This window comes from Antedon bifida, chromosome 6 (assembly GCF_963402885.1).
Source record: "Antedon bifida chromosome 6, ecAntBifi1.1, whole genome shotgun sequence".
In the NCBI taxonomy this organism is placed as follows: Eukaryota; Metazoa; Echinodermata; class Crinoidea; order Comatulida; family Antedonidae; genus Antedon; species Antedon bifida.
Genome location: NC_136231.1, coordinates 16,905,721 through 16,921,120, shown reverse-complemented (window position 1 = coordinate 16,921,120; position 15,400 = coordinate 16,905,721).

The following is a 15,400-nucleotide window of genomic DNA, read 5'->3' as shown; positions in this document are numbered from 1 at the left end:
GCACTATGCGCTACCATACCCATTTTTGTTGCACTCGCGCACAGTGATAATAAATAGGATTTAGTTTAGCACTGTACGCTACAATACCCATTTTGGTTGCACTCGCGCACAGTGATAATAAATAGTATTTAGTTTAGCACTGTGCGCTACAATACCCATTTTGGGTGCACTCGCGCACAGTGATAATAAATAGGATTTAGTTTTGCACTGTGCGCTACCATACCCATTTTGGTTGCACTCGCGCACAGTGATAATAAATATGATTTAGTTTACCACTGTGCGCTACCATACCCATTTTGGTTGCACTCGCGCACAGTGATAATAAATATGATTTAATTTACCACTGTGCGCTACCATACCCATTTTGGTTGCACTCGCGCGCAGTGATAATAAATATGATTTAGTTTACCACTGTACGCTACAATACCCATTTTGGGTGCACTCGCGCACAGTAATAATAAATAGGATTTAGTTTAGCACTGTACGCTACCATACCCATTTTGGTTGCACTCGCGCACAGTGATAATACATAGGATTTAGTTTAGCACTGTGCTACCATACCCATTTTGGTTGCACTCGCGCACAGTGATAATAAATAGGATTTAGTTTTGCACTGTGCGCTACCATACCCATTTTGGTTGCACTCGCGCACAGTGATAATAAATATGATTTAGTTTACCACTGTGCGCTACTATACCCATTTTGGTTGCACTCGCGCACAGTGATAATAAATATAATTTAGTTTACCACTGTGCGCTACCATACCCATTTTGGTTGCAGTCGCGCACAGTGATAATATATATTATTTAGTTTACCACTGTGCGCTACCATACCCATTTTGGTTGCACTCGCGCACAGTGATAATAAATACGATTTAGTTTAGCACTGTGCGCTACCATACTCATTTTTGGTGCACTCGCGCACAGTGATAATAAATATGATTTAGTTTACCACTGTGCGCTACCATACCCATTTTGGTTGCACTCGCGCACAGTGATAATAAATATGATTTAGTTTAGCACTGTGCGCTACCATACCCATTTTGGTTGCACTCGCGCACAGTGATAATAAATATGATTTAGTTTACCACTGTACGCTACAATACCCATTTTGGGTGCACTCGCGCACAGTGATAATAAATACGATTTAGTTTAGCACTGTGCGCTATCATACCCATTTTGGGTGCACTCGCGCACAGTGATAATAAATAGGATTTAGTTTAGCACTGTGCGCTACCATACCCATTTTGGTTGCACTCGCGCACAGTGATAATAAATATGATTTAGTTTAACACTGTGCGCTATCATATCCATTTTGGTTGCACTCGCGCACAGTGATAATAAATAGGATTTAGTTTAGCACTGTGCGCTCCATACCCATTTTGGGTGCACTCGCGCACAGTGATAATAAATAGGATTTAGTTTAGCACTGTGCGCTACCATACCCATTTTGGTTGCACTCGCGCACAGTGATAATAAATAGGATTTAGTTTAGCACTGTGCGCTACCATACCCATTTTGGTTGCACTCGCGCACAGTGATAATAAATAGGATTTAGTTTAGCACTGTGCGCTACCATACCCATTTTTGTTGCACTCGCGCACAGTGATAGTAAATACGATTTAGTTAGGTACTGTGCGCTACCATACCCATTTTTGTTGCACTCGCGCACAGTGATAATAAATACGATTTAGTTTAGCACTGTGCGCTATCATACCCATTTTGGGTGCACTCGCGCACAGTGATAATAAATAGGATTTAGTTTTGCACTGTGCGCTACCATACCCATTTTGGTTGCACTCGCGCACAGTGATAATAAATATGATTTAGTTTACCACTGTGCGCTACCATACCCATTTTGGTTGCACTCGCGCACAGTGATAATAAATATGATTTAGTTTACCACTGTGCTCTACCATACCCATTTTGGTTGCACTCACGCACAGTGATAATAAATATGATTTAATTTACCACTGTGCGCTACCATACCCATTTTGGTTGCATTCGCGCACAGTGATAATAAATATGATTTAGTTTACCACTGTGCGCTACCATACCCATTTTGGTTGCACTCGCGCACAGTGATAATAAATATGATTTAGTTTACCACTGTACGCTACAATACCCATTTTGGGTGCACTCGCGCACAGTGATAATAAATAGGATTTAGTTTAGCACTGTACGCTACCATACCCATTTTGGGTGCACTCGCGCACAGTGATATAAAATAGGATTTAGTTTACCACTGTACGCTACCATACCCATTTTGGTTGCACTCGCGCACAGTGATAATAAATAGGATTTAGTTTAGCACTGTACGCTACTATTCCCAATTTGGTTGCACTCGCGCACAGTGATAACAAATAAGATTTAGTTTAGCACCGTACGCTACTATTGCCATTTTGGTTGCACTCGCGCACAGTGATAATAAATAGGATTTAGTTTAACACTGTGCTACTATTCCCATTTTGGTTACACTCGCGCACAGTGATAAAAAATAGGATTTAGTTTAGCACTGTGCGCTACCATACCCATTTTGGTTGCACTCGCGCACAGTGATAATAAATATGATTTAGTTTAGCACTGTGCGCTACCATACCCATTTTGGGTGCACTCTCGCACAGTGATAATAAATATGATTTAGTTTAGCACTGTGCGCTACCATACCCATTTTGGTTGCACTCGCGCACAGTGATAATAAATATGATTTAGTTTAGCACTGTGCGCTACCATACCCATTTTGGTTGCACTCGCGCACAGTGATAATAAATAGGATTTAGTTTACCACTGTACGCTACAATACCCATTTTAAGTGCACTCGCGCACAGTGATAATAAATAGGATTTAGTTTAGCACTGTGCGCTACCATACCCATTTTGGTTGCACTCGCGCACAGTGATAATAAATAGGATTTAGTTTTGCACTGTGCGCTACCATTCCCATTTTGGTTGCACTCGCGCACAGTGATAGAAAATATGATTTAGTTTACCACTGTGCGCTACCATACCCATTTTGGTTGCACTCGCGCACAGTGATAATAAATATGATTTAGTTTACCACTGTGCGCTACCATACCCATTTTGGTTGCACTCGCGCACAGTGATAATAAATATGATTTAGTTTAGCACTGTGCGCTACCATACCCATTTTGGTTGCACTCGCGCACAGTGATAATAAATATGATTTAGTTTGCCACTGTACGCTACAATACCCATTTTGGGTGCACTCGCGCACAGTGATAATAAATAGGATTTAGTTTAGCACTGTACGCTACCATACCCATTTTGGTTGCACTCGCGCACAGTGATAATACATAGGATTTAGTTTAGCACTGTGCTACCATACCCATTTTGGTTGCACTCGCGCACAGTGATAATAAATAGGATTTAGTTTTGCACTGTGCGCTACCAAACCCATTTTGGTTGCACTCGCTCACAGTGATAATAAATATGATTTAGTTTACCACTGTGCGCTACCATACCCATTTTGGTTGCACTCGCGCACAGTGATAATAAATATGATTTAGTTTACCACTGTGTGCTACCATACCCATTTTGGTTGCACTCGCGCACAGTGATAATTAATATGATTTAGTTTACCACTGTGCGCTACCATACCCATTTTGGTGCACTCGCGCACAGTGATAAAAAATACGATTTAGTTTAGCACTGTGCGCTACCATACTCATTTTGGGTGCACTCGCGCACAGTGATAATAAATATGATTTAGTTTACCACTGTGCGCTACCATACCCATTTTGGGTGCACTCGCGCACAGTGATAATACATAGGATTTAGTTTAGCACAGTGCGCTACTATTCTCATTTTGGTTGCACTCGCGCACAGTGATAATACATAGGATTTAGTTTAGCACTGTTCGCTACTATTTCCATTTTGCTTGCACTCGCGCACAGTGATAATAAATATGATTTAGTTTAACACAGTGCGCTACCATACCCATTTTTGTTGCACTCGCGCACAGTGATAATAAATACGATTTAGTTTAGCACTGTGCGCTATCATACCCATTTTGGGTGCACTCGAGCACAGTGATAATAAATAGGATTTAGTTTAGCACTATGCGCTACCATACCCATTTTTGTTGCACTCGCGCACAGTGATAATAAATAGGATTTAGTTTAGCACTGTGCGCTACCATACTCATTTTGGGTGCACTCGCGCACAGTGATAATAAATATGATTTAGTTTACCACTGTGCGCTACCATACCCATTTTGGGTGCACTCGCGCACAGTGATAATACATAGGATTTAGTTTAGCACTGTGCGCTACTATTCTCATTTTGGTTGCACTCGCGCACAGTGATAATACATAGGATTTAGTTTAGCACTGTTCGCTACTATTTCCATTTTGCTTGCACTCGCGCACAGTGATAATAAATATGATTTAGTTTAACACAGTGCGCTACCATACCCATTTTTGTTGCACTCGCGCACAGTGATAATAAATACGATTTAGTTTAGCACTGTGCGCTATCATACCCATTTTGGGTGCACTCGCGCACAGTGATAATAAATAGGATTTAGTTTAGCACTATGCGCTACCATACCCATTTTTGTTGCACTCGCGCACAGTGATAATAAATAGGATTTAGTTTAGCACTGTACGCTACAATACCCATTTTGGTTGCACTCGCGCACAGTGATAATAAATAGTATTTAGTTTAGCACTGTGCGCTACAATACCCATTTTGGGTGCACTCGCGCACAGTGATAATAAATAGGATTTAGTTTTGCACTGTGCGCTACCATACCCATTTTGGTTGCACTCGCGCACAGTGATAATAAATATGATTTAGTTTACCACTGTGCGCTACCACACCCATTTTGGTTGCACTCGCGCACAGTGATAATAAATATGATTTAGTTTACCACTGTGCGCTACCATACCCATTTTGGTTGCACTCGCGCACAGTGATAATAAATATGATTTAGTTTACCACTGTACGCTACAATACCCATTTTGGGTGCACTCGCGCACAGTGATAATAAATAGGATTTAGTTTAGCACTGTACGCTACCATACCCATTTTGGTTGCACTCGCGCACAGTGATAATACATAGGATTTAGTTTAGCACTGTGCTACCATACCCATTTTGGTTGCACTCGCGCACAGTGATAATAAATAGGATTTAGTTTTGCACTGTGCGCTACCATACCCATTTTGGTTGCACTCGCGCACAGTGATAATAAATATGATTTAGTTTACCACTGTGCGCTACCATACCCATTTTGGTTGCAGTCGCGCACAGTGATAATAAATATAATTTAGTTTACCACTGTGCGCTACCATACCCATTTTGGTTGCAGTCGCGCACAGTGATAATAAATATGATTTAGTTTACCACTGTGCGCTACCATACCCATTTTGGTTGCACTCGCGCACAGTGATAATAAATACGATTTAGTTTAGCACTGTGCGCTACCATACTCATTTTGGGTGCACTCACGCACAGTGATAATAAATATGATTTAGTTTACCACTGTGCGCTACCATACCCATTTTGGTTGCACTCGCGCACAGTGATAATAAATATGATTTAGTTTAGCACTGTGCGCTACACCATACCCATTTTGGTTGCACTCGCGCACAGTGATAATAAATACGATTTAGTTTAGCACTGTGCGCTACCATACCCATTTTGGGTGCACTCGCGCACAGTGATAATACATAGGATTTAGTTTAGCACTGTGCGCTACTATTCTCATTTTGGTTGCACTCGCGCACAGTGATAATAAATAGGATTTAGTTTAGCACTGTGCGCTACTATTTCCATTTTGCTTGCACTCGCGCACAGTGATAATAAATATGATTTAGTTTAACACTGTGCGCTATTATACCCATTTTGGTTGCACTCGCGCACAGTGATAATAAATAGGATTTAGTTTAACACTGTGCTACTATTCCCATTTTGGTTACACTCGCGCACAGTGATAAAAAATAGGATTTAGTTTAGCACTGTGCGCTACCATACCCATTTTGGTTGCACTCGCGCACAGTGATAATAAATATGATTTAGTTTAGCACTGTGCGCTACCATACCCATTTTGGGTGCACTCGCGCACAGTGATAATAAATATGATTTAGTTTAGCACTGTGCGCTACCATACCCATTTTGGTTGCACTCGCGCACAGTGATAATAAATATGATTTAGTTTAGCACTGTGCGCTACCAAACCCATTTTGGTTGCACTCGCGCACAATGATAATAAATAGGATTTAGTTTACCACTGTACGCTACAATACCCATTTTAAGTGCACTCGCGCACAGTGATAATAAATAGGATTTAGTTTAGCACTGTGCGCTACCATACCCATTTTGGTTGCACTCGCGCACAGTGATAATAAATAGGATTTAGTTTTGCACTGTGCGCTACCATTCCCATTTTGGTTGCACTCGCGCACAGTGATAGAAAATATGATTTAGTTTACCACTGTGCGCTACCATACCCATTTTGGTTGCACTCGCGCACAGTGATAATAAATATGATTTAGTTTACCACTGTGCGCTACCATACCCATTTTGGTTGCACTCGCGCACAGTGATAATAAATATGATTTAGTTTACCACTGTACGCTACAATACCCATTTTGGGTGCACTCGCGCACAGTGATAATAAATAGGATTTAGTTTAGCACTGTACGCTACCATACCCATTTTAGCACTGTGCGCTACTATTTCCATTTTGCTTGCACTCGCGCACAGTGATAATAAATATGATTTAGTTGAACACAGTGCGCTATCATACCTATTTTGGTTGCACTCGCTCACAGTGATAATAAATAGGATTTAGTTTAGCACTGTGCGCTATCATACCCATTTTGGTTGCACTCGCGCACAGTGATAATAAATAGGATTTAGTTTAGCACTGTGCGCTACCATACCCATTTTGGTTGCACTCGCGCACAGTGATAATAAATAGGATATAGTTTAGCACTGTGCGCTACCATACCCATTTTGGGTGCACTCGCGCACAGTGATAATAAATAGGATTTAGTTTAGCACTGTGCGCTACCATACCCATTTTGGTTGCACTCGCGGACAGTGATAATAAATAGGATTTAGTTTAGCACTGTGCGCTACCATACCCATTTTGGTTGCACTCGCGCACAGTGATAATAAATAGGATTTAGTTTAGCACTGTGCGCTACCATACCCATTTTTGTTGCACTCGCGCACAGTGATAATAAATATGATTTAGTTTAACACTGTGCGCTATCATATCCATTTTGGTTGCACTCGCGCACAGTGATAATAAATAGGATTTAGTTTAGCACTGTGCGCTACCATACCCATTGTGGGTGCACTCGCGCACAGTGATAATAAATAGGATTTAGTTTAGCACTGTGCGCTACCATACCCATTTTGGTTGCACTCGCGCACAGTGATAATAAATAGGATTTAGTTTAGCACTGTGCGCTACCATACCCATTTTGGTTGCACTCGCGCAAAGTGATAATAAATAGGATTTAGTTTAGCACTGTGCGCTACCATACCCATTTTTGTTGCACTCGCGCACAGTGATAATAAATACGATTTAGTTAGGTACTGTGCGCTACCATACCCATTTTTGTTGCACTCGCGCACAGTGATAATAAATACGATTTAGTTTAGCACTGTGCGCTATCATACCCATTTTGGGTGCACTCGCGCACAGTGATAATAAATAGGATTTAGTTTAGCACTATGCGCTACCATACCCATTTTTGTTGCACTCGCGCACAGTGATAATAAATAGGATTTAGTTTAGCACTGTACGCTACAATACCCATTTTGGTTGCACTCGCGCACAGTGATAATAAATAGTATTTAGTTTACCACTGTGCGCTACCATACCCATTTTGGTTGCACTCGCGCACAGTAATAATAAATATGATTTAGTTTACCACTGTGCGCTACCATACCCATTTTGGTTGCACTCGCGCACAGTGATAATAAATATGATTTAGTTTACCACTGTACGCTACAATACCCATTTTGGGTGCACTCGCGCACAGTGATAATAAATAGGATTTAGTTTAGCACTGTACGCTACCATACCCTTTTTGGTTGCACTCGCGCACAGTGATAATACATAGGATTTAGTTTAGCACTGTGCTACCATACCCATTTTGGTTGCACTCGCGCACAGTGATAATAAATAGGATTTAGTTTTGCACTGTGCGCTACCATACCCATTTTGGTTGCACTCGAGCACAGTGATAATAAATATGATTTAGTTTACCACTGTGCGCTACCATACCCATTTTGGTTGCATTCGCGCACAGTGATAATAAATATAATTTAGTTTACCACTGTGCGCTACCATACCCATTTTGGTTGCAGTCGCGCACAGTGATAATAAATATGATTTAGTTTACCACTGTGCGCTACCATACCCATTTTGGTTGCACTCGCGCACAGTGATAATAAATATGATTTAGTTTACCACTGTGTGCTACCATACCCATTTTGGTTGCACTCGCGCACAGTGATAATAAATATGATTTAGTTTACCACTGTGCGCTACCATACTCATTTTGGGTGCACTCGCGCACAGTGATAATAAATATGATTTAGTTTACCAGTGTGCGCTACCATACCCATTTTGGTTGCACTCGCGCACAGTGATAATAAATATGATTTAGTTTAGCACTGTGCGCTACCATACCCATTTTGGTTGCACTCGCGCACAGTGATCACACTAGTGAGCTTTTCTCTGACCTTAAATTATTAACTGTCCAAAACATCAATATCCTCCAACAATGCACCTTCGTCTATGAACATGTCAACTGTCTACTTCCAACTAAACTTTCTTGCAGCTTTATAAAAAATAATAGTATTCATACCCATAAAACTAGATCCTCCTGTTACCAAATTAACATTAATGCAACATAATATCCGTTATAGTGGCACCAAATTATTTAATGATCTCCCCGACGAATTTAAATTGGCACCTTCAAAAAATAAATTTTCTTTTAAACTTAAACAAATTCTACTCCATAAATAACTAATAATAATAAAACAACATATTTATTCTGATTTTTCTGTGCTTCCATAGTATTATATTATTATTAACTTGTCGTTGTCTTGTTTTGTTTCCGTTTGTTTAAACTCCAATATGATTATAACTTTTTAACTGGCTACCCGTCACAAGTTTTTTTGGAGGGAAACCTCCAAATGTTATTACTTTCTGGGTTTTGCCTCTTAATTATTTATATTTAAATTGTTATTTTGTTTACTTTGAAATGATAAGAAATAAATGTTATTATGAATGAATGAATGAATGAATAAATACGATTTAGTTTAGCACTGTGCGCTACCATACCCATTTTGGTTGCACTCTCGCACAGTGATAATAAATATGATTTAGTTTAGCACTGTGCGCTACCATACCCATTTTGGTGCACTCGCGCACAGTGATAATAAATACGATTTAGTTTAGCACTGTGCGCTACCATACTCATTTTGGGTGCACTCGCGCACAGTGATAATAAATATGATTTAGTTTACCACTGTGTGCTACCATACCCATTTTGGTTGCACTCGCGCACAGTGATAATAAATATGATTTAGTTTACCACTGTGCGCTACCATACCCATTGTGGTGCACTCGCGCACAGTGATAATAAATACGATTTAGTTTAGCACTGTGCGCTACCATACTCATTTTGGGTGCACTCGCGCACAGTGATAATAAATATGATTTAGTTTAGCACTGTGCGCTACCATACCCATTTTGGTTGCACTCGCGCACAGTGATAATAAATATGATTTAGTTTAGCACTGTGCGCTACCATACCCATTTTGGTTGCACTCGCGCACATTGATAATAAATACGATTTAGTTTAGCACTGTGCGCTACCATACCCATTTCGGGTGCACTCGCGCACAGTGATAATACATAGGATTTAGTTTAGCACTGTGCGCTACTATTCTCATTTTGGTTGCACTCGCGCACAGTGATAATACATAGGATTTAGTTTAGCACTGTGCGCTACTATTTCCATTTTGCTTGCACTCGCGCACAGTGATAATAAATATGATTTAGTTTAACACAGTGCGCTATCATACCCATTTTGGTTGCACTCGCGCACAGTGATAATAAATAGGATTTAGTTTAGCACTGTGCGCTACCATACCCATTTTGGTTGCACTCGCGCACAGTGATAATAAATATGATTTAGTTTAACACTGTGCGCTATCATATCCATTTTGGTTGCACTCGCGCACAGTGATAATAAATAGGATATAGTTTAGCACTGTGCGCTACCATACCCATTTTGGGTGCACTCGCGCACAGTGATAATAAATAGGATTTAGTTTAGCACTGTGCGCTACCATACCCATTTTGGTTGCACTCGCGGACAGTGATAATAAATAGGATTTAGTTTAGCACTGTGCGCTACCATACCCATTTTGGTTGCACTCGCGCACAGTGATAATAAATAGGATTTAGTTTAGCACTGTGCGCTACCATACCCATTTTTGTTGCACTCGCGCACAGTGATAATAAATATGATTTAGTTTAACACTGTGCGCTATCATATCCATTTTGGTTGCACTCGCGCACAGTGATAATAAATAGGATTTAGTTTAGCACTGTGCGCTACCATACCCATTTTGGGTGCACTCGCGCACAGTGATAATAAATAGGATTTAGTTTAGCACTGTGCGCTACCATACCCATTTTGGTTGCACTCGCGCACAGTGATAATAAATAGGATTTAGTTTAGCACTGTGCGCTACCATACCCATTTTTGTTGCACTCGCGCACAGTGATAATAAATACGATTTAGTTAGGTACTGTGCGCTACCATACCCATTTTTGTTGCACTCGCGCACAGTGATAATAAATACGATTTAGTTTAGCACTGTGCGCTATCATACCCATTTTGGGTGCACTCGCGCACAGTGATAATAAATAGGATTTAGTTTAGCACTATGCGCTACCATACCCATTTTTGTTGCACTCGCGCACAGTGATAATAAATAGGATTTAGTTTAGCACTGTACGCTACAATACCCATTTTGGTTGCACTCGCGCGTAGTGATAATAAATAGTATTTAGTTTAGCACTGTGCGCTACAATACCCATTTTGGGTGCACTCGCGCACAGTGATAATAAATAGGATTTAGTTTTGCGCTGTGCGCTACCATACCCATTTTGGTTGCACTCGCGCACAGTGATAATAAATATGATTTAGTTTACCACTGTGCGCTACCATACCCATTTTGGTTGCACTCGCGCACAGTGATAATAAATATGATTTAGTTTACCACTGTGCGCTACCATACCCATTTTGGTTGCACTCGCGCACAGTGATAATAAATATGATTTAGTTTACCACTGTACGCTACAATACCCATTTTGGGTGCACTCGCGCACAGTGATAATAAATAGGATTTAGTTTAGCACTGTACGCTACCATACCCATTTTAGCACTGTGCGCTACTATTTCCATTTTGCTTGCACTCGCGCACAGTGATAATAAATATGATTTAGTTTAACACAGTGCGCTATCATACCCATTTTGGTTGCACTCGCGCACAGTGATAATAAATAGGATTTAGTTTAGCACTGTGCGCTACCATACCCATTTTGGTTGCACTCGCGCACAGTAATAATAAATATGATTTAGTTTAACACTGTGCGCTATCATACCCATTTTGGTTGCACTCGCGCACAGTGATAATAAATAGGATTTAGTTTAGCACTGTGCGCTACCATACCCATTTTGGTTGCACTCGCGCACAGTGATAATAAATAGGATATAGTTTAGCACTGTGCGCTACCATACCCATTTTGGGTGCACTCGCGCACAGTGATAATAAATAGGATTTAGTTTAGCACTGTGCGCTACCATACCCATTTTGGTTGCACTCGCGGACAGTGATAATAAATAGGATTTAGTTTAGCACTGTGCGCTACCATACCCATTTTGGTTGCACTCGCGCACAGTGATAATAAATAGGATTTAGTTTAGCACTGTGCGCTACCATACCCATTTTTGTTTCACTCGCGCACAGTGATAATAAATATGATTTAGTTTAACACTGTGCGCTATCATATCCATTTTGGTTGCACTCGCGCACAGTGATAATAAATAGGATTTAGTTTAGCACTGTGCGCTACCATACCCATTTTGAGTGCACTCGCGCACAGTGATAATAAATAGGATTTAGTTTAGCACTGTGCGCTACCATACCCATTTTGGTTGCACTCGCGCACAGTGATAATAAATAGGATTTAGTTTAGCACTGTGCGCTACCATACCCATTTTGGTTGCACTCGCGCAAAGTGATAATAAATAGGATTTAGTTTAGCACTGTCCGCTACCATACCCATTTTTGTTGCACTCGCGCACAGTGATAATAAATACGATTTAGTTTAGCACTGTGCGCTATCATACCCATTTTGGGTGCACTCGCGCACAGTGATAATAAATAGGATTTAGTTTAGCACTATGCGCTACCATACCCATTTTTGTTGCACTCGCGCACAGTGATAATAAATAGGATTTAGTTTAGCACTGTACGCTACAATACCCATTTTGGTTGCACTCGCGCACAGTGATAATAAATAGTATTTAGTTTAGCACTGTGCGCTACAATACCCATTTTGGGTGCACTCGCGCACAGTGATAATAAATAAGATTTAGTTTTGCGCTGTGCGCTACCATACCCATTTTGGTTGCACTCGCGCACAGTGATAATAAATATGATTTAGTTTACCACTGTGCGCTACCATACCCATTTTGGTTGCACTCGCGCACAGTGATAATAAATAGGATTTAGTTTTGCAATGTGCGCTACCATACCCATTTTGGTTGCACTCGCGCACAGTGATAATAAATATGATTTAGTTTACCACTGTGCGCTACCATACCCTTTTTGGTTGCACTCGCGCACAGTGATAATAAATATAATTTAGTTTACCACTGTGCGCTACCATACCCATTTTGGTTGCAGTCGCGCACAGTGATAATAAATATGATTTAGTTTACCACTGTGCGCTACCATACCCATTTTGGGTGCACTCGCGCACAGTGATAATAAATAGGATTTAGTTTAGCACTATGCGCTACCATACCCATTTTTGTTGCACTCGCGCACAGTGATAATAAATAGGATTTAGTTTAGCACTGTACGCTACAATACCCATTTTGGTTGCACTCGCGCACAGTGATAATAAATAGTATTTAGTTTAGCACTGTGCGCTACAATACCCATTTTGGGTGCACTCGCGCACAGTGATAATAAATAGGATTTAGTTTTGCGCTGTGCGCTACCATACCCATTTTGGTTGCACTCGCGCACAGTGATAATAAATATGATTTAGTTTACCACTGTGCGCTACCATACCCATTTTGGTTGCACTCGCGCACAGTGATAATAAATATGATTTAGTTTACCACTGTGCGCTACCATACCCATTTTGGTTGCACTCGCGCACAGTGATAATAAATATGATTTAGTTTACCACTGTACGCTACAATACCCATTTTGGGTGCACTCGCGCACAGTGATAATAAATAGGATTTAGTTTAGCACTGTACGCTACCATACCCATTTTGGTTGCACTCGCGCACAGTGATAATACATAGGATTTAGTTTAGCACTGTGCTACCATACCCATTTTGGTTGCACTCGCGCACAGTGATAATAAATAGGATTTAGTTTTGCACTGTGCGCTACCATACCCATTTTGGTTGCACTCGCGCACAGTGATAATAAATATGATTTAGTTTACCACTGTGCGCTACCATACCCATTTTGGTTGCACTCGCGCACAGTGATAATAAATATAATTTAGTTTACCACTGTGCGCTACCATACCCATTTTGGTTGCAGTCGCGCACAGTGATAATAAATATGATTTAGTTTACCACTGTGCGCTACCATACCCATTTTAGTTGCACTCGCGCACAGTGATAATAAATACGATTTAGTTTAGCACTGTGCGCTACCATACTCATTTTGGGTGCACTCGCGCACAGTGATAATAAATATGATTTAGTTTACCACTGTGCGCTACCATACCCATTTTGGTTGCACTCGCGCACAGTGATAATAAATATGATTTAGTTTAGCACTGTGCGCTACACAATACCCATTTTGGTTGCACTCGCGCACAGTGATAATAAATACGATTTAGTTTAGCACTGTGCGCTACCATGCCCATTTTGGGTGCACTCGCGCACAGTGATAATACATAGGATTTAGTTTAGCACTGTGCGCTACTATTCTCATTTTGGTTGCACTCGCGCACAGTGATAATACATAGGATTTAGTTTAGCACTGTGCGCTACTATTTCCATTTTGCTTGCACTCGCGCACAGTGATAATAAATATGATTTAGTTTAACATTGTGCGCTATCATACCCATTTTGGTTGCACTCGCGCACAGTGATAATAAATATGATTTAGTTTAGCACTGTGCGCTACCATACCCATTTTGGTTGCACTCGCGCACAGTGATAATAAATATGATTTAGTTTACCACTGTATGCTACAATACCCATTTTGGGTGCACTCGCGCACAGTGATAATAAATAGGATTTAGTTTAGCACTGTACGCTACCATACCCATTTTGGTTGCACTCGCGCACAGTGATAATACATAGGATTTAGTTTAGCACTGTGCTACCATACCCATTTTGGTTGCACTCGCGCACAGTGATAATAAATAGGATTTAGTTTTGCACTGTGCGCTACCATACCCATTTTGGTTGCACTCGCGCACAGTGATAATAAATATGATTTAGTTTACCACTGTGCGCTACCATACCCATTTTGGTTGCACTCGCGCACAGTGATAATAAATATAATTCAGTTTACCACTGTGCGCTACCATACCCATTTTGGTTGCAGTCGCGCACAGTGATAATAAATATGATTTAGTTTACCACTGTGCGCTACCATACCCATTTTGGTTGCACTCGCGCACAGTGATAATAAATACGATTTAGTTTAGCACTGTGCGCTACCATACTCATTTTGGGTGCACTCGCGCACAGTGATAATAAATATGATTTAGTTTACCACTGTGCGCTACCATACCCATTTTGGTTGCACTCGCGCACAGTGATAATAAATATGATTTAGTTTAGCACTGTGCGCTACACCATACCCATTTTGGTTGCACTCGCGCACAGTGATAATAAATACGATTTAGTTTAGCACTGTGCGCTACCATACCCATCTTGGGTGCACTCGCGCACAGTGATAATACATAGGATTTAGTTTAGCACTGTGCGCTACTATTCTCATTTTGGTTGCACTCGCGCACAGTGATAATACATAGGATTTAGTTTAGCACTGTGCGCTACCATACCCATTTTGGTTGCACTCGCGCACAGTGATAATAAATATGATTTAGTTTACCACTGTGTGCTACC